This window comes from Somniosus microcephalus, chromosome 6 (genome assembly GCF_052327205.1).
Source record: "Somniosus microcephalus isolate GS21.2 chromosome 6, FLI_Smic_1.0, whole genome shotgun sequence".
In the NCBI taxonomy this organism is placed as follows: Eukaryota; Metazoa; Chordata; class Chondrichthyes; order Squaliformes; family Somniosidae; genus Somniosus; species Somniosus microcephalus.
The window spans coordinates 19,895,855-19,916,691 of NC_140992.1; the positions used below are offsets into that span (position 1 = coordinate 19,895,855).

Below are 20,837 nucleotides of genomic sequence, written 5' to 3' on the forward strand. Positions count from 1 at the left end.
TTACACACAACAGTGTGGAATACATTTAGGCTGAGCATTTAGTGGGGGAAAAAAAGCTGGCTTTATGGTGCAGACATTTCTCCTTCAGCCTTTAAAAACTGTTCGCGAATAACCTCTGGCTGATATGAAACATCTCGATCATTAAATTATAAAGAGAGTGGGTTCATTAAAATTTGAAACTCTTACTTCGGAAAGATTAACATATTAAGTCTGCTTTCCAAGGTGGACTATGGAAAAAATCGCAATAACGTCACTTTCTAAAGAGTTTTTATACCACCCAAAGTAGTAATTGTGAAGAGAAAAGCAGGCTCAGGTTTTAGATCAGATACAGAGGGGTGACAAACACTTTAAACTTCGATGCCATCAAAATCATGGTAGTTTGGACTCAACCGAATAGATTCGCCCAATACAAATTGACATTGCCTAGCTTGGTGCAGCTTGAACACATCCATCAGAACCCTGACTGCCTGGTCTGAAGAAAAGCAGAAGAAAGTTTGAGAAGCAGCTCAGACTTCGGATACAAGTCTTAAATACTGTACCATTGAGGAAAGAACGCACACTCCACCCTCATGGCTAAATATAAAACACACTAATTTACTCCAAATCTGGCTGTTGCTCCATGATAGCTTATGGTTTCATCAAGTCCAAGGACTGAAGTTTGTGCTCATACCAGGCCAGCTAGGAAAGGGGTATAAAGTAAAGACTTTTGATTTTGGGGTGGGGGTGGACAAGAAAGAAGAAACAAAGATAAATGCAGTCTCTTTTCCCCTCAATTTTTTGGTTGACATTTTGTTTTAGAAAAAGCACCGTAAATCAAGCACCTTGGTGAAAGCAATGCCCTCGTGTCTCAAAAGCAGACTTTATTGAAAGGTTTGTGAAGAAATTTTACTAAGAATGACATTTTGTAACTTGTTCTGCAAAAGATGAGAACTCAGAACAACGAGACAATGAAGATGGTCTGGGCCGGACACAAAAAGTTATTTCGGATAAAGCAAAGAGGAAAAATATTGTAGTTAAATTGCAAGGAGAGCAACACAGCACACGACTGTGCAAAATACACTCAATTCACGAGACATTCTTACATCAGGTGAATTCAAAGATTTAAAGTAATTGAAATCTGTCAGCAGTATTAGGAATAATGATAGTTTCACATATAAATGAGAAAAAAAAAGTATGACCAAAGGATTTTTTTCTTAAAAAGGAAAGGTATCAAATACTCTTTAAAAAATAAAGTGCATTTTCTAATGGAGCTAAGAGATATTACAGAATGCAAAGATATGTACATTTTGAAATCGTCTATATTGATGAAGAAACTATTGTGGAGTAAGAAAACTCAAGCTGCAGAAGTCAAATGTCACGTGCCGGCAATCTCCCCTCAAGTCTTTCGACACGGTGACGGAGTATAAAATAATTTGTTTGAAAATCTGATACATTAAGATGCAACTGATTTTACTACAAGAGGAATACCGTTATGATCTGTGATGTATTTTATGATGTTTATCCTTGTTCCTCCCCATCATCACTCCCCACCCCCTCCAAAAAAGACGGCGCGGTGGGAAGAGGTGATCTGTTGAGAATTAATGACATCACCGGGCGCGGTGTCCTCGGGCTGCTCAGCGTCCTCGGGCTGCTCAGCTTTCTTCCCATCGATCGCTCAGAAAGTGCAGTGAGTGGCAACCAATAATTCACTGAATTGGCTCATTTTATGTTCCATTTGATATTGCAAATTGATTTAAACTTCTACAGTCAGAAGGTGGTCAAGGGTATTAAAAGCATTCAAAAGATTTAATTGGGACTGTGTGCGCATCATCTCAAACTTTAGCACAGCGCACCCTTCAAGGTATCCAGGGAATGCTGCAAGTGTCTCGAGTCGCACCAAAACATAGGACGCGAATCAGGAAATTCACAAAAGGAATATCTGAGGCATTAGCAAAAATTCATATTAAATTCTGCCTTACTGTACACAAATAATCAGAAGCAGACGCAAAAACAAAATCCCCAAAGCACCACAGTGGCATTAACCAAATACTGACCAACAAAAATGTGTGTCTCATTTTATTTCAAATTAAATTTCAGAAACGCTGCGCCATTTGTGAAAATTCTTCCTGTCACCCCTTCAAATGAGTTCAATGGCCAGCTTACAGTTGATCCAAAGTTGTTATCGAGGACTAATTGTGCATTCCAAATAGGTTTGAGGGGGTTTTTATTCCCCCTTTTAACATCCAATATCAACTCCCATCACTACGGTGTGTTAAAACTTGGTGTTTGATCTATTAGCATTCTAATTCTCTGGACTTTGAGTTTACTCCTCTGGTTATATTATTCCATGTACAATCCAAGACATATTTAAGCTAACTTTTAGGCAGCACTTCAGTGTTATTTTTCCTACCTGGCTGATTACATCTCCTGAATCAAGGTCACTGTACTCTCCAAGTTTAGTTGAAAAAAAATTGTATAAATTGAAATGGTTATTTGCTCCATCACATGAAAAACCGTATTCAGGCTACTTGGAAGCGCTAGGATAGGGCAAAAAAATACCTCTTCCTTGTTGGCAAATATTTCAGTGTATGGTTTCAAATTAATAACACTAGTACTAGGTACTAAAAATAACCCATAGCCTACTACATACAGTGTACTTGAATAGATTTTCACCAGGGCTACAGGTTAAAAATGCACCTGCAGTTAAATTATAATTACAATATCAAACATAAAATTTATAGTATACCACTCATTTAAAACACAAAATAACAGAACTGTTATTTGTCATTTGTATCATTTCATTAAATGTCGCCACAAAGTCATATTAAATTACATATAAAAAAGAAACTATGTTCATATTACAATCTGATATATGTGCAGTACACTACAAGGTGAACATGATCAGTGTATGCGAGCACTGAAGTACTTTCCGGTTTTTTTTAAAGGAGGCTTTCGAAGGTTCGGTACGACTGATGCGGGGAACATCCAGTCTGCACAAACAGTCGATGCTGCTTTAAGTGCAGTCCTTCATAGTCATCAGCCTTACCATTCTCAGAAAACGTCCACCAAAATACCTGCACGATTAAAGAACAAGGTAAATTAAGACAAGAGAACTCGGCATGGCTCCTTCCAATAATTAAGGTTGCACAACTAGTTCCGTACCAACCACTATAAAATACTGTACAAAACTTTTTGATGCAATATTACTATACATACAGTGTCAAGGTGTCAATAGCCAGTTAAATAATTCAATTATATAAAGCGTCACCACACACCCTGCCGCCCTTCATTCCAATTCATCAGCAATGTTCATCAAAAATAGCTAATTTTATTTTTCCTAGCGGGTCTGGGGCATGGAAGGGAAATCCATTAGTTCCCCCCTGTTAAAAATAGTTGAGATTTTTTTTTTTTTTTTTTTAATTTAAAAAGTCACAATAAGTAGAAGTAAATTTGTTGGTTTCAATAAGGATCCCAGTTCTGCCACGAGCACCCCACCTCCCCACAAAAAATTGAACTTTTTCAAGCAGTTAGGCTTGTTTCATTTATACTGAAGAAAACTGATGTTAAAAAATGTCAGTAAAAATATCACCACAATAGGCTGAAACAGAGGCCGTATAAAAAAAGATAATTTCCCCAAATGTAATTCACACAAAGCTTTTAAATAAGATTTTACATCTGAAAGGATTACTCACAGAAAAGCCTTTCCAATGCCTTAAGATCTAGCTAAGATCGATGAAGTGGGATGGAATCCATGTGTACATTGAGCTTCATTTCATTGTCCAGAATCTGCACAAGCTGTTGCATGGATGGAAGATGGCCAGACTCTAGTTTGGACCACACTGGAACATCTAAAAGAACAGAATAAAAAGCTCATTTCATTCATTATCTGCACTTTGGGTAGGACAGCTAGTTCTAATCTATACAAAACAGAATGTATGACTCCTATCCCAAAAGCCAAAATAATGTATGGAAAATATTTAGTGAAGCTTTTGTCTTGGTTTGTCCTCATCTCTGTAATCTCCACCAGCCCTATAATCCCCCTAGATCTCTGCTCTGCCTATTCTAGCCTTTTAAACGCCCCACCATTGGCGGTCCTGCCTTCAGTTGCCAGGGTCCTAAGCTCTGTAATTCTCTCCTTAAATCGCTCCACTACTTTTTCCTCCTTTAAGACGCTCCTTAAAACCTACCTCTTCAACCAAGCTTTTGGTCATCTGCCCTAACATCTCCTTTATGTGGCTCGGTGTCAACATTTATTTTATAACACTCCTGTGAAGCGCCTTGGGACATTTTATTACGTTAAAGGTGCTATATAAATAGAAAGTTGTTTTTGCTGTGGTTGAATTAGAGGTCTAGCTTAGTTCTATGACTCAAATGTTATGCTAAACCAAGGAACTGGTACAAAAAATTCTTCAATTCACGAGGGAAGCTCCTGCTGAGAGAGAGCTATGACCCCAGCCAATCATGTGGTTAATTCTTGTTGGAAAACTTGACTTTCCCATTTGGGTTAATTCATTGCAACATGTTTATGCAAATCTAAACATGGTGGCATACTCATTCATCACACAACTGAACAGAATACCCTGCAGGCATAACATCAGACGCTTATGAAGAAGCTATTGTGCTACCTATCACTGGTTACCTGCACCTATACCAGACATGTACAAACCATATAAACAATGGACAGCCAGAAAATCGGTTTGCATATTGCTCTGCGACTGCCACCCTGGGTGGCACTGGTGGTGTGCTATCCTATAGAATATTAGAACACAAGTTCACTCATGCAATTATAAAACACATGATTGGCATGTGTATAAGTATATTAAGGGCAAGAGGTTAACCAGGGAAAGAGTAGGGCCCATTAGAGACCAAAGTGTCAATCTGTGTGTAGAGCCGGAAGATGTAGGTAAGGTTTTAAATGAATATTTTGCATCTGTGTTCACTATGGAGAAGGACGACGTAGGCATAGAAATCAGGCAGGGGATTGTGATATACTTGAACAAATTAGTATTGAGAGGGAGGAGGTACTAGCGGTTTTAGCGGGCTTAAAAGTGGATAAATCCCCAGGCCTAGACGAGATGTATCCCAGGCTGCTGTGTGAGGCAAGGGAGGAGATTGCAGGGGCTCTGACACAAATTTTCAGAACCTCTCTGGCCACAGGGGAGGTGGCAGAGGACTGGAGAACAGCTAACTTAGTACCATTATTCAAGAAGGGTAGTAGGGATAAACCAGGGAATTATAGGCCAGTGAGCCTAACATCAGTGGTAGGGAAATTATTGGAAAAAATTCTGAGGGACAGAATTAGTCTCCATTTGGAGAGGCAAGGATTAATCAAGGATAATCAGCATGGCTTTGTCAGGGGGAGATCATGTCTAACCAATTTGATTGAATTTTTCGAGGGGGTGACTAGGTGCGTGGATAAGGGTAGTGCAGTTGATGTAGTCTACATGGACTTCAGTAAGGCTTTCGACAAAGTCCCACATGGGAGGCTGGTCAAGAAGGTAAGAGCCCATGGGATCCAAGGCAATTTGGCACATTGGATCCAAAATTGGCTTAGTGGCAGGAGGGTGATGGTGGAAGGTTGTTTTTGTGACTGGAAGCCTGTGTCCAGTGGTGTACCGCAGGGATCGGTGCTGGGTCCTTTGCTGTTTGTAGTGTACATTAATGATTTAGATATGAATGTAGGAGGTATGATCAGTAAGTTTGCAGATGACACGAAAATTGGTGGAGTGGTAAATAGCGAGGAGGGAAGCCTCAGGCTACAGGACGATATAGACAGGTTGGTTAGATGGGCAGAACAGTGGCAAATGGAATTTAACCCTGAAAAGTGTGAGGTGATGCATTTTGGGAGGACTCACAAGGCAAGGGAATACACAATGAATGGTAGGACCCTAGGAAGGACAAAGGATCAGAGGGACCTTGGTGTGCATAGATCCCTGAAGGCAGGACAGGTAGATAAGGTGGTTAAAAAGGCATATGGGATACTTGCCTTCATTAGCCAAGGCATAGAATATAAGAGCAGGGTAGTTATGATGGAGCTGTACAAGACGCTAGTTAGGCCACAGCTGGAATACTGTATGCAGTTCTGGTCGCCACACTATAGGAAGGATGCGATTGCATTGGAGAGGGTGCAGAGGAGATTCACCAGGATGTTACCTGGGCTGGAGCGCTTCAGCTATGTAGAGAGACTGGACAGGCTGGGGTTGTTTTCCTTAGAGCAGAGAAGGCTGAGGGGGGACCTGATTGAAGTGTACAAAATTATGAGGGGCAAAGATAGGGTAGATAGAAAGGAACTTTTCCCCTTAATAAAGGGGTCAATAACCAGGGGGCATAGTTTCAAGGTAAGGGGCAGGAGGTTTAGAGGGGATTTGAGGAAAACTTTTTCACCCAGAGGGTGGTTGGAATCTGGAACTCACTGCCTGAAAGGGTGGTAGAGGCAGGAACCCTCACAACATTCAAGAAGCATTTAGATGGGCACTTGAAACGCCATAGCATACAAGGCTACGGACCAAGTGCTGGAAAATGGGATTAGAATAGACGGGGCTTGATGGCTGGCGTGGACACGATGGGCCAAAGGGCCTCTTTCTGTGCTGTATAACTTTATGACTCTATCCAATTTAAGCTATGCCATCAGAGTGTATAACAGGGGAAAAGAAAAATAGTGGTTCCCCAGATGTGCAGAGAACACCTGGGAGTGGGGGTGGGCGGGGGAAACAAGAGTCTCCACTTGGTGCCTTCAGACAACTCCAAGCAGCTGGATCAAGAATGTCATTGCCAAAAGCCAAACAGCAATTCATTAACCCATCATGCCCTTGCAGTAAGGCGCTCACGGACATGTTAGTGGAGTGACAGGATCTAAAGAGAGAGCAGCTAGAGACTTTCTTTATAATGGCGTAAAAAATACAATAGTCAACCAGATAAATAGAGCTGCAGGATTCCTGCAATCGGATTTATCAACCCGAGAAAGAAACAAATGTCTCTTTTTTGTGAGTGATGCTTGCTCCTGTTAGCTACCAACCTAGGAGGAATCTGTCCATCCACCACTCTCACTGATGGTGGATAGGCCACTCCTTCTACATTACTCCTGTACCGCTACAGTATCTAATGTATTTCTGGGTCAGAGGTTATCATGGCTCAAGGATTACAGCGGATAACAAAACACTATTTACAATAAATACAGCAAGTAACAAGAGTTGCAGAATAGCAGCGCAGCAGGGATAACTTAACTGTACAAAACTAATAATCCTTAACCAAACTGGGTCTGCTTTTACTGCAGAAATATGTCAACTTAGAGGCCTTGCTTGAAGTACTTGGTAGCACAACTTAATACGGTATTCGTCTCGCCTTTTAGCAACACTGCGATTAATTTCCCCGGGTGGAGAAATCGTGCCCTGATCAGGTGCACTCGACGCTACTGAAGGAAGTCAGAGATGACATAGGAAAAGCTCTGCTTACAATCTTTCAATTATCCTTAGATACCCAAATTGTTCTAGGGGACTGGAGGGGAGCCAATTTAAGACCTCTGTTCAAAAACAGAAACGAGGATAAAGTGGGTAACTGTAGATCTATCAATTGTGGGAAAACTTTTAGAATCCACAAGTCAAGCTAAAATGTGTGATAATCAAGGACAGATAGCATGTATTTGTTAAAGTCAAGTCGTGTTTGACAAATTTAATAGCTTCCCCCCCCCCCCCCACCACCTCGAAGTCAGGTGTACTGTATATGGATTTTCAGAAGGCAATAGAGATGGTATCTCAAGAGGCTTACTAGAAAAATTCAAGCATATGTAACTGCATGAATAGAAAGTTGGTTGGCAGACAAGGGACAAAGGATTACAGCTAACGAGTGCTGCTCAGACTGTAGAAGGGTTGGAAGTGGTGCATCCCAGGTGCCAGTGCTAGGTCTACTTTACGGATAATAGGGACTTCAGCATACGATATCAAAATTTGCTAACACAAAAGTAGGGAGCCAGCAGGAGTGTAAAATACTTCAACAGGATATAAACAGGTTAATGGAATAGGCATGACAGGTGGCAGATGCAATTTAACATAGAAGTGTAAAATAATGCATTTTATGAGGAAATGTAAGGAATAGGAATATACACTCAACTGAAAGATACTGAAGGGTTAATGGTGAACTTTTATAGTTCTATAGCTATCTGCAGTTGAGTATTATCCTTAATCTGTTGATAAGTCATGGAAGGAAATGCAAAGCCAATTAAGTATAGTAAAAAGGATAGTATTAGATCCAAAGAGGAGTCATATAAAGTTGCCAGAAAAGTGAGGATTGGGAGTAGTTCAGAATTCAGCAAAAAAGGACCAAGAGATTGATTAAGAGGGGAAAAATAGAGAAAAGTAAACTTGCAAGGAATATAAAAGCGGATTATAAAAGCTTCTATAAGTATGTAAAAAGAAAAAGATTAGTGAAGACAAATGTAGGTCCCTTACAGTCAGAAACGGGAGAATTTATAATGGGGAACAAGGAAATGGCAGAGCAATTAAACAAATACTTTGGTTCTGTCTTCACGGTGAGGACACAAATAACTTCCCAGAAATGCTAAGGAACCAAGGGTCTAGTGAGAAGGAGGAATTAAAGGAAATTAGTATTAGTAAAAAAAAAAGTGCTGGAGAAATTAATGGGACTGAAAGCTGATAAATCCCCAGGGCCTGATAATCTGCATCCCAGAGTACTTAGAGGTAGCCATGAAAATAGTGGATGCATTGGTTGTCATCTTCCAAAATTCTATAGATTATGGAACAGTTCCTACGATTGGAGGGTGGCAAATGTAACCCCACTATTTAAAAAAGGAGAGAGAAAAGAGTGAACTACAGACCGGTTAGCCTAACATCAGTAGTGGGGAAAATGCTAGAGTCTATTATAAAGGATGTGATAATAGGACACTTAGAAAATATCAATGGGATTAGACAAAGTCAACATGGATTTATGAAGGGGAAATTGTGTTTGACAAACCTACTGGAGTTTTTTGAGGATGTAACTGGTAAAATAGATAAGGGAGAATCAGTGGACGTGGTGTATTTGGATTTTCAGAAGGCCTTTGATAAAGTCCCACATAAGAGGTTAGTGTGCAAAATTAAAGCACATGGGATTGGGGGTAATATACTGGCATGGATTGAATATTGGTTAAGACAAGAAACAGAGAGTAAGAATAAATGGGTCTTTTTCAGGGTGGCAGGCGGTGACTAGTGGGGTACCGCAGGGATCAGTGCTTGGGCCCCAGCTATTCACAATATATATCAATGATTTGGATGAGGGAGCCAAATGTAGTATTTCCAAGTTTGCTGACATCACGAAACTAGGTGGGGTTGTGAGGAGGATGCAAAGAGGCTTCAAGGCGATTTAGACAAGTTGAGAGAGTGGGCAAATACATGGCAGATGCAGTATAACGTGGATAAATGTGAAGTTATCCACTTCGGTAGGAAAAACAGAAAGGTAAAGTATTATTTAAATGGTGATAGATTGGGAAATGCTGATGTACAAAGGGACCTGGATGTCCTTGTACACTAGTCACTGAAAGCAAACATGCAGGTGCAGCAAGCAGTTAGGAAGGCAAATGGTATGTTGGCCTTCATTGCAAGAGGATTTGAGTACAGGAGCAAGGATGTCTTACTACAGTTATACAGGGCCTTAGTGAGACCACACCTGGAGTACTGTGTGCAGTTTTGGTCTCCTTACCTAAGAAAGGATATACTTGCCCTAGAGTGAGTGCAGCAAAGGTTCACCAGACTGATTCCTGGGATGGCAGGACTGTCCTATGAGGAAAGATTGGGTCAACTAGGCCTGTATTCACTAGAGTTTAGAAGAATAAGAGGGGATCTCATTGAAACATATAAAATTCTGACAGGGTTAGACAGACTGGATGCAGGGAGGATGTTTCCCCTGGCTGAGGAGTCTAGAATGAGGGGTCACAGTCTCAGGATAATGGGTAGGACATTTAGGACTGAGATGAGAAGAAATTTCTTCACTCAGAGGGTGGTGAACCTGTGGAATTCTCTACCACAGAAGGCTGTGGAGGCCAAGTCACTGAATATATTTAAGAAGGAGATAGATAGATTTCTAGACAAAAAAGGCATCAAGGGGTATGGGGAGAGAGCGGGAATATGGTATTGAGATGGAGGATCAGCCATGATCGTATTGAATGGCGGAGCAGCCTCGAAGGGCCGAATGGCCTACTCCTGCTCCATTTTTCTGTTTCTAAATATTAAAACACCACAGAACAGGACAAAATTGTGATTGAAAATGCAGAGTTTTTGGTCCTTTTTCACACTCCTGGAATTTCTTAAATTGGCATCAAAACGATTTGAAGTTATTAACTGATGTCGTTACATTCAATTTTCACATTATTTTGTAAATGCAGAAAGATCTCGTAGCCCAGTTTGTGTTGCACCAAGTGCTGCTCACTGATTCAGTACACTTAAGAAGCAATTCTTTAAATTTGCTGGCCTGTCATATTTAAAAGAGAACACAAATCCAGTTGTTTAAAAGTACAGTAGTGTCAATCTTATGACTTACCATTTAATGTAATCTCAAATGCACCAGTAGACATACACTGATTTTCAATCATGTTACTAAGGAAGAACACCATCATACATGCATAGATCTAAATAAAAAGTAAAACAAGTAAATGCAGTCAGTTTTAATGCAACGGTCTAAATTGAAAAAACTTTCCAATACCCATAGGCTTCACAGCTACACATTGTTTCATCAATAGCTAATGCTAAACTGAAGTCAGGTTTAAATCGGGTGACAAGAAATGTATCTAAACACAGACTCAACCAGTAATTTCTTGGGGCTGTAGATACAGGAAACTGTGTGATATCCGGCACCAACGGGACCGAGCTGTTGCCGTCCCATCAAAACTGCCGGACAAACCAGCGCTAATGTTGAAACACACGGAGCTTGAGCTCCGTATCTGGCAACAAGCCCTAACAGCTTCTAAACAGTCGGCCGTACCTTGCAAGCATCTCTGTAGCTTAGCAACAGCTTCAGCGAGACCTTGCAGAGCCTGACTGGTGAAAAAAAAGCAACGAAAAGAAAAAAAAACTAACAAAACGGCTCCTGATTTTTGCCAGTGGCTCGAGCATTCCGGACAGTTAACCTCCGGACAAACCAAAGTTTCCTGTAATGTACACGTCAAATTAATGTATAATTGTAGATGGTCAGGGATAAATTAAAGATATGCATGGTCTTGAATCAGTATGCGCACTGATGGCGCAAAAAACACTTCTCTCATTTAGCTCTCATTTTGTAGGTCGCATTCAAGTACAGATTTTCCTTACAATAGCAAAATACCGCAGATGCTGGAAATCTGAAACAACAACAGAAAATGCTGCATGCTGCCTGGCCCGCTGAGTGTTTCCAGCATTTTCTGTTCTTATTACAGATTTTCCTTATTTGCCCCTATATGAAACAGCCCGGTGGGCACCAGAGAGAACCAACTACTCATATTTGAATGCAGTCAAAATAAATAATTGGGGTGCGCCTGATGTAATATTTACAGATAAATCCATATTGACTGTAAATGTTTTTCAAAAATACAACTTAATGAATGTACGAGGATCAAGGGCCTAGCGTTCGCCATTGTATCTATTAATCAAAAGGAAAATGGAGCTTCCAATAGCTCAGTTGGTAAAGTCAGTGGACAGTTGATCCATACAATATCAACTTGCTTTTAACTTAAATGTCCATTTTGCAGAGCAAGAGAAAAAAATGAGTCCCAAGTCATGGTGGGAGAGTTAGAAGAGACAACTGAAAAGGTGAGATTTAAGAAGGCTTTTAAGACAAACACAAGAAATAGGAGGAGTCGGCCATACAGCCCCTCGAGCCTGCTCCGCCATTCAATAAAATCATGGCTGATCTTCTACCTCATCTCCACTTTCCTGCTCTATCCCTCGATTCCCTTCGTGCCCAAAAATGTACTGATCTCAGTTTTGAATATACTCATCGGCTCAGCATGCAGAGCCTTCTGGGATAGAGAATTCCAAAGAGTCGCAACCCTTTGAGCGAAGAAATTTCTCCATCTCAGTCCAAAATGGCCAACCGCCAGTGGAAACGGCATCTCGACAGAGAGGAGAGAAGTGGAGGGGTTTGGGAAGGGTATTCCACAGAGAACAGAGGCTGCAGAAGGGTCTGCCGCCAACAATAAGGCAAAGGCAGGGAAATGGGAAAAATGTGGAACAGGCTAGTTGCAGTAGATCACAGGTTTGAATCCAAGTCTGTGCTGTGCTGCAATACCTCAGCCAGGGTAGTTGTAGCGGGGCTACAATTGGCCTTAATATCCCTGGGCTGAAGAAGAAAATCAGCCATGGTTCCTGCTGCTGACTACTATCCAGTGATTCCTGCGAGAAAAGGTGCATTTGTAGGCACCATGCTCAGCCGTGATGCCATTCCTCAATAGTCAGGTAGCCTGTGACCACTCACTGTTCAGCCTCACATGAAGAGTGGCCACTTGGGCTTTGAAGGAATACCGATTCCCACTGTAACAGTGTCCTGAAAATAGCAAGCACCTTCAGGAGCGGTCGGGTGAGGTGAGGTCGGAGGGGGGGGGGGGGTGGAAAGAGAGAGAATAGGAAAGAAAATTGAAAAGAAACTCAAAAGGTATATGAAGGTCATATTTTAATAATGCAAATGCATTCAAACCATTAGGAGTCCAATTTTGACAACACCATCCCACAAATGAAGCTGTCCAGGCCTACAAGATTCATTCTTACAGAATTTTATATTTTAACAGGAAGGTTTCTATCGTTCCGTCAGTAGGTCTAGACCAAAATGTCCAATATCCCTCAAAAATAACCTTAATTCTATCGGAAATACTTCTCCACATAAATAATTGTATGCACGCTCTTCTGAAGTGGTCCATTTTGCTGGGGCATGGAAAACAGGCACCATCTAGTGGTAGGTAACTGTAGTGTATGTGCTTTAAGTCAGAACTACTTTTTACAGCTCCTGTATACTGTAGTACCGGCAGTAACCACACCGGTATATAAGCTGTGCGCATGCCTCTGTACTCCAGTCTAGAGATGACCCTCCTCCAGTAAAGACCTGTTGTTTGTTTATGTACAGCATCCGTGTAATTCTTTATCCACTGAACCACGGATCTAACAGTGGCGACGAGTGTTGATGCCAATCTACCTGCAACATTAAACAAAAAAAATAAGTCGAGTCCAGGAACACGGGCGTCGACCTCGAGCAACCGCCCAGCAGTCAGGCAGAGATCCAACTTCGCTGGGGAGGCTGTGGAGAGCCGGGCTTGGTTCCCCAGCCACAACGAGCAGTAAGAGACCGACGACAGGTCCTGAGCAGACCCTTCCCGAGCAGCGGCGGCTGGAGCCGACCAACGGCAGAGAGAGAGAGCCGGGCAGCGTCGACGGGGTAAGAAAGAGGGTGAAGAGAGCAGGGCGCAGCCGGGGATTGATCACCGAGCGGCGTCGAGGGAAAATACTGCAAACCGGAGAGAGAGGGTAAGAAACAGCCGGGTTCTAGACTGAGCGGCGTCGACAAACCAGGGATCACGGGCTGATCAGGGTCCGCGGGGCGAAGCAAGGGGAGGCGCCATTGAGCCGCGGAGAAGCAGGGGGAGCGCGGGAGGCGCCATTGAGCCGCGGGAAGGAAGGACAGCATGGGAGACGCCATTTTGTGCCAGCGGAGAAGAAGGGGAAGCGCCATTGGGGATAGCTAACGCACAACCAAGGATGCCGAAGAGTGGCAGTATCTCTACGTTCGACAATGAACTCGAAGATTGGGCGACATATGTGGAACGTATTGAGGTGTACTGCAGGGCGAATGAAGTGCCAGATGCTAATAAAGCACTGGTTCTGTTAAATTCCATGGGTGCCAAAACTTATGCTTTACTGCGAAATCTAATAACCCCAGAGAAGCCGGTAAATAAGGATTTTGGAAGCATAGTAGAAATCCTACAGGACCACTTAAGCCCCACACCGCTGCTGATAGCAGAATGATTTAAGTTCCATAAAAGGAACCAACACAAAGACGAAAGCAATGCTGAGTACCTAACGGAACTGCGCAAGCTATCGAAATACTGCCAGTTTGGAGCGGGACTAGCAGACACGTTAAGGGACAAGTTTGTGTGTGGGCTACAAAGTGAAGGAACCCAGAAACGGCTTCTATCAGAAAAGGACCTTACGCTGGACAAAGCTTTCAATATGGCAGTATCACACGAAGCAGCCGCAAGGGGCGCTGCAGAGATACAACGGAGACCGCAAGAATACGGCACCAACGAAATGACCTATGGAACAGGGAAGTGCTATCGCTGTGGCAGAACACATGACCAGAAAGATTGTTGGTTCAAGGACCAAGTGTGCAGACAGTGTGGGAAAGCAGGACACATAGCAAGAGTCTGCAGGTCTGGGAAGAAAACCAACAGTAAGAAATCTCCACAGGAGAAGTACAAAAAGGTACACCAGGTGATGGACAGTGGTTCAGACGAACAGAAAAGTGACACAGACTCCGGAAGCAAGGAGCTGGGTTGTCAAACTACATAATGTAACCGAAATGGAGGATCACCAGACTATCTGGGTTACACTCAAGATAGACGGAGTCCAAGTGGAAATGGAATTGGACACAGGGTCAGCTCTAACAGTCATAAATCAAAGAGACTACAAGCGGCTATTTTCACACATACCCTTGAAAGCTACAGAGATTGTCTTGAAGATGTATACGGGGCAAAAAGTCTACCCCAAAGGAAAAATAAGGGTGAAAGTGACATATAAAGGTCAGGAAATACCTAAAATGGATATATATGTATCGCCAAATGGAGGACCACCACTGCTAGGACGTGAGTGGATCCGGAAGATACATTTAGATTGGCATTCCATACAGGCACTGAAGGTGGAGGCCAAAAAGGATGACGACGTCACACCTGGTCGACTGTCAAAAATGCTAACTGACGCAAAAGAAGTGTTCCAGGAGGGACTAGGAACACTAAAAGGAATAACAGCAACAATTAAAATAGAGGATAATGCAAGCCCAAAGTTTCTGAAGGCCAGACCAGTGCCTTATGCGATCAGACCAGCGGTTGAAGCAGAGCTGGAAGGGTTGGAACGTTCAGGAGTACTGTCCAAAGTGGACTGGAGTGAGTGGGCTACACCCATCGTCCCTGTAATGAAGAGGTCATTGAGTAATACGCCTGGGGAACCAAAGAAGATCCGCATCTGTGGGGATTTTAAGGTGACAGTGAACCCAGTCCTTCACACGGTGCAATATCCGCTTCCACGAATTGAGGATATTTTCGCCTCGCTATCTGGTGGTAAACGCTTCACCAAAATTGATCTAGCCCAGGCGTACTTGCAAATTGAGGTAGAAGAAGCTTCAAAACATTACCTTACGATCAACACCCATAAAGGTCTCTATCAATACAACCGGCTGGTGTTTGGAGTAGCCTCGGCTCCGGCTATCTGGCAAAGGGCGACGGATCAGGTCCTGCAAGGGATTCCAGGGACCCAGTGTTATCTGAATGACATCTTGGTCACGGGCGAAAATGACGGTGATCACCTCACTAACTTGGAGAAGGTGCTCGCCAGATTAAAGGAATATGGGCTACGAGCTAATCGCCACAAGTGCGAGTTTTTCCAGAAACAGATCTCGTATTGCGGCCACGTCATCGATGAAGAGGGGTTACATAAGTCCCCTGACAAGATTGAGGCAGTAGTCAAGGCTCCAGCACCGGAAAATGTGTCACAACTGAGGTCGTTCCTCGGGCTGGTAAACTATTACCACAAGTTCTTAACAAATTTGTCTACGGTACTACACCCGAACACCCTACTGCAAACAGGGGTACCATGGAAGTGGGATGACTAACGTAGACGAGCTTTCCAGAAGTGTAAAGAATTGATCACATCAAGAGGTGTTGGCCCATTTCAACCCAGCACTATCAATTCGTTTGGCATGTGATGCATCACCCTACGGCATTGGAGCGGTGCTGTCACACAAATTCCCAGACGGGTTGGAGAGGCCAGTGGCCTTTGCGTCTCGGTCACTAACCTCAGCCGAGCGCAACTACGCCCAGATTGACAGGGAGGCCCTCAGCCTAGTATGGGGAGTAAAAAAATTCAACCATTATCTGCATGGGCAGAAGTTCACCTTGCTGACTGACCACCAACCACTTGTCTCCATCTTTAATCCTAAGAAGGGCATGCCAGTAATGACTGCACAGTGGTTACAAAGATGGTCCCTGTTTCTAGGGGCGAATCAATATGAAATAGAATATAAAGGCACGAAACAGCATGGGAATGCTGATGGGCTATCGCGCCTGCCACTGCCTACGGTGGAGGAAGCACCAGCAGTGGACCCTATCGAGATATTTTATTCGTCGATAATTGAACAATTGCCAGTAACAAACGCGGATATAGAGGAGACCCGCAATGATCCGACGCTGTCTCGGGTATATGAATTGACGGTGAGGGGATGGCCAACATATGGCGACTCACTGTTGCCAGCATTCTCATCCAGAAGAGAACAGCTGTCAGTATGCCAGGGGACAGTGATGTGTGGATCCAGAGTGGTGATTCCACCCAAGTTAAGGGAGAGAGTGCTAAAGGAGCTACATGAAGGTCATCTGGGGGGAGTGAAAATGAAAAGCCTTGCTAGGGCTTATGTGTGGTGGCCAGGAATCGATCAACAAATCGAAGACCTAACTAAGAGCTGCTTAGGATGCCAGAAGGTCCAAAATGCACCACCACATGCCCCTGTACACCCATGGGAGTGGCCCTCCTCTCCATAGCAACGGGTGCACATTGAGTCCATGAATGGACCAGCGAAATCAATGTTCTTAACAGCAGTGGATGCTCATTCAAAGTGGCCTGAGGTGATAAAGATGTCTTCAACCACTACAGAGAAAACGATTGCAGTCCTACGGACCATATTTGCCAGAAACGGTTTGCCAGAGCAGATCTGCTCTGATAATGGACCACAGTTTGTGTCCGACGAGTTCCAAAAATTCATGAAAAGGAATGGGGTAAGGCATTACACATCCGCCCCGTATCATCCAGCCACCAATGGATTGGCTGAGAGGTTCGTACAAACCTTTAAGAAGGCGATAAAGGCCATGTGCGACGAGGAAATTCCACTACAGCATAAGATGGACAATTTCTTATTAGCCTACCGAAACGCGACACATGCAGTTACCAACCAGATCCCGGCCATGATGTTCTTTAACAGAAGGTTGAGATCTCGTCTGGATTTGCTCAGACCAAATGTGCGAAGAAATGTTGAGGACAAACAATTCCAGCACTTCAACGAGAAGCCGACAAGGAGCTTCAATGTAGGGCAACCAGTCTTGGCCCGTGACTATCGAACAGAGAAGTGGCAACCCGGAACGATATGTGCAAGGCAGGGGCCATTAATGTACACAGTGGATGTCGGGGAGAACATTGTGAGACGCCACGTCGATCAGATCTTAGCGTCACAGGAAAGCGTCGACCCCATGTCTCGAGTACCTGGGGATGAACCCGACATACCGGTAGCATCTACTTCAGACCCAGTAGCAGTGGAACCCGATGAACTACCCGATGAAAAGGGGTCAGAATCGCCTCTGCACCAAGAACAAGAACCTCCGGAAAGGCGCTATCCCGAAAGGGTCAGGAAGCCGCCCCAAAGACTGAATCTATAAATGGACTTTTTGTTATTGAATGTACATGTAAAAATGTAATTGTTATTTGAATATTAAGGGGGTATTATTAATCTAAAAAGGGAGGAATTGTAGTGTATGTGCTTTAAGTCAGAACTACTTTTTACAGCTCCTGTATACTGTAAAGTACCGGCAGTAACCACACCGGTATATAAGCTGTGCGCATGCCTCTGTACTCCAGTCTAGAGATCACCCTCCTCCAGTAAAGACCTGTTGTTTGTTTATGTACAGCATCCGTGTAATTCTTTATCCACTGAACCACGGATCTAACAGTAACAGTTGTAAACTTATAGAAAACAAATAGTTTGAACTGTTGACTTCTGTCTTACATTAGAGGCAGTTCAGAGAAGGTTCACAAGGTTGATTCCGGAGATGAAGGGGTTGTCTTATGAAGAAAGGTTGAGCAGGTTGGGCCTATACTCACTGGAGTTTAGAAGAATGAGAGGGGATCTTATTGAAACATATAAGATTCTGAAAGGGCTTGATAGGGTCGATGCAGAGAAGATGTTTCCCCTCGTGGGGGAATCTAGAACTAGGGGGCTTAATTTCAGAATAAGGGGGCACCCATTTAAATCGGAAATGAGGAATTTCTTCTCTCAGATGTCGTGAATCTTTGGAATTCTCTTCCCCAGAGAGCAGTGGAGGCTGGGTCATTGAATATATTTAAGGTGGAGAGACACAGATCTTTGAAAGGTAAGGGAGTCAAGGGTTATGGGGAACAGGCAGGGAAGTGGAGTTGAGGCCAAGATCAGATCAGCCATGATCTTCTTAGAAAAATAGGAGCAGGAGTAGCCCATTCAGCCCTTCGAGCCTGCTCTGCCATTCGATATGATCATGGCTGATCCTCTATCTCAATACCATATTCCCCCTCTCTCCCCATACCCCTTGATGCCTTTTTTGTCTAGAAATCTATCTATCTCCTTCTTAAATATATTCAGTGACTTGGCCTCCACAGTCTTCTGTGGTAGAGAATTCCACAGGTTCACCACCCTCTGAGTGAAGAAATTTCTCCTCATCTCAGTCCTAAATGTCCTACCCCGTATCCTCAGACTGTGACCCCTCATTTTCGACCCCCCAGCCAGGGTAAACATCCTCCCTGCATCCAGTCTGTCTAGCCCTGTCAGAATTTTATACGTTTCAATGAGATCAGCTCTCATTCTTCTAAACTCTAGTGAATACAGGCCTAGTCGACCCAATCTCTCCTCATACGACAGTCCTGCCATCCCAGGAATCAGTCTGGTGAATCTTTGCTGCACTCCCTCTTTTGCAAGTATATCCTCTCTTAGGTAAGGAGACCAAAACTGCACACAATACTCCAGGTGTGGTCTCACCAAGGCCCTGTATAACTGTAGCAAGACATCCTTGCTCCTGTACTCAAATCCTCTTGCAATGAAGGCCAACATACCATTTGCCTTCCTAACTGCTTGCTGCACCTGCATGTTTGCTTTCAGTGACTGGTGTACAAGGACACCCAGGTCCCTTTGTACATCAACATTTTCTAATCTATCACCATTTAAATAATACTCTGCCTTTCTGTTTTTTCTACCAAAGTGGATAACTTCACATTTATCCACATTATACTGCATCTGCCATGTATTTGCCCACTCCCTCAACTTGTCTAAATCGCCTTGAAGCCTCTTTGCATCCCCCTCACACTCGCACCTAGATTCGTGTCATCAGCAAACTTGGAAATATTACATTTGGATCCCTCATCCAAATCATTGATATATATTGTGAATAGCTGGGGCCCAAGTTGTGAATAGCGGCATTACTGAATGGCGGAGCAGGCTCGAGGGGTCAAATGACCTACTCTTGGCTCCTACGTCTTATGTTCTCATGTTAACAGTCAGTTAAAATAGCAGCACTGACAAATAAGTCAAGAACAGTGTGCTGCGTGGTTTTTGAAGGGGAAAAAAAAAAAATCACATATCATAACAGATACAAACTGGCTGCATAATACCAAATTAAACCACTGTGAAAGCCTAACACTGGGAGCACCAGTTACATCGCAATGAATCTTGATTAGCTATTAAGTGGCCTTGGATGGAAATTTGACAACGTTCCAGCCAATAACCTGTAGCAGGAAGTTTGACATTTTCAGCAATTTATAATATCGTAAACAATTTGTTAATAGTTGAGAGACAAATGCTGTTATAGAGCAATTTTCAAAACGAGTCAGAGTAACCAAAAGCTACTTCTCAAATTCTAAAAATGACAGCAACATGTCGCACAATGCGTTGAATCCATGATCTTGTACATTGCCGAGTTGTCAATCTAAGCTACACTACGCTACTGTCAGCAGCTCTCATGCACCTCACTGACTCGAGAGGGACATTGGTGTGTCTTCAGTCACTGTTGCTCCATGGCATGACAATACAAGGGAAAAGAATGAGTAAGTATCCTCAAGCAATCATGTTGCACAAGTATAGCGTTTTTCAGTAGAAGCACAACTTACATCCTGCTGCCTGAATTATTTTTAAACAATACATTTGGGGAGAAATTTGCTACTACTATAGCAGTTTATCTAAGAAATATAGTTACCTTGTTCTGCTGACTCCAGACCCAGATGCTAGGTGCTTCCATGCCCAAACTAGGAAAGGGATCTCTACCAACTATAATTAGTCCTATTAAGACCAGCTTGAAGACTGATAGAAAGGATGCTACATGTCTGCAAAATGAGAGAACACAAATAGTCAAAGTTAAATGCTTTGGCACATTAATATACATTAGCCCTTCTTTCTCCATTGTGCTCCTCCACATCAATATTAAACCCCTTGATCAAAACAAAAAGCATAGGCTGTCAATGACAGTCAATGCTTCTCATTGGCCAATTCATTAAACGACTGAATTAGTAAGAAAACCCAAGGAAAGTTAAGAAACGGCCATTTGGCTCATCACCCCTCGACAACCATATCAGCTTGGCTCAGCAATAGTACTCTCATCTTGGAGTCAAAGTTGTGGGTCTAAGCCCTACTCCAGGGTTTGAGCACAGCATCCAAGCCGACACTATAGTGGCAGCACTGAAGGTGCGCTGGATTAGCAGAAGTGCCGTCTTCTGGGCAAGAGGTTGAACCGAGCTCCCATCTGCTGGTTTAGGTAGACATAAAAGATGCCATGGCACTATTCAAAGAAGCACATGGAGTTCTCCGTGTCCTGGCCAACATTTTCCCATACCAATAACGCCAACCAAGACACAGAT

General features: G+C 43.2%; 1 pseudogene across 1 annotated transcript in view; it reads right to left on the minus strand.

Annotated features, from left to right (window-relative positions):
* Positions 1-840: 840 nt before the first annotated feature.
* Positions 841-20,837, minus strand: part of LOC147115517 (thioredoxin reductase-like selenoprotein T) — a 39,823-nt pseudogene continuing 19,826 nt past the window's right edge. The window contains exons 3-6 of the transcript XR_015078627.1: positions 20,180-20,306; positions 10,507-10,594; positions 3,672-3,827; positions 841-3,053 (exon numbers count right to left, since the gene is read on the minus strand). The product of XR_015078627.1 is annotated as a thioredoxin reductase-like selenoprotein T (transcript). The remainder of the gene's footprint in view (positions 3,054-3,671; positions 3,828-10,506; positions 10,595-20,179; positions 20,307-20,837) is intronic.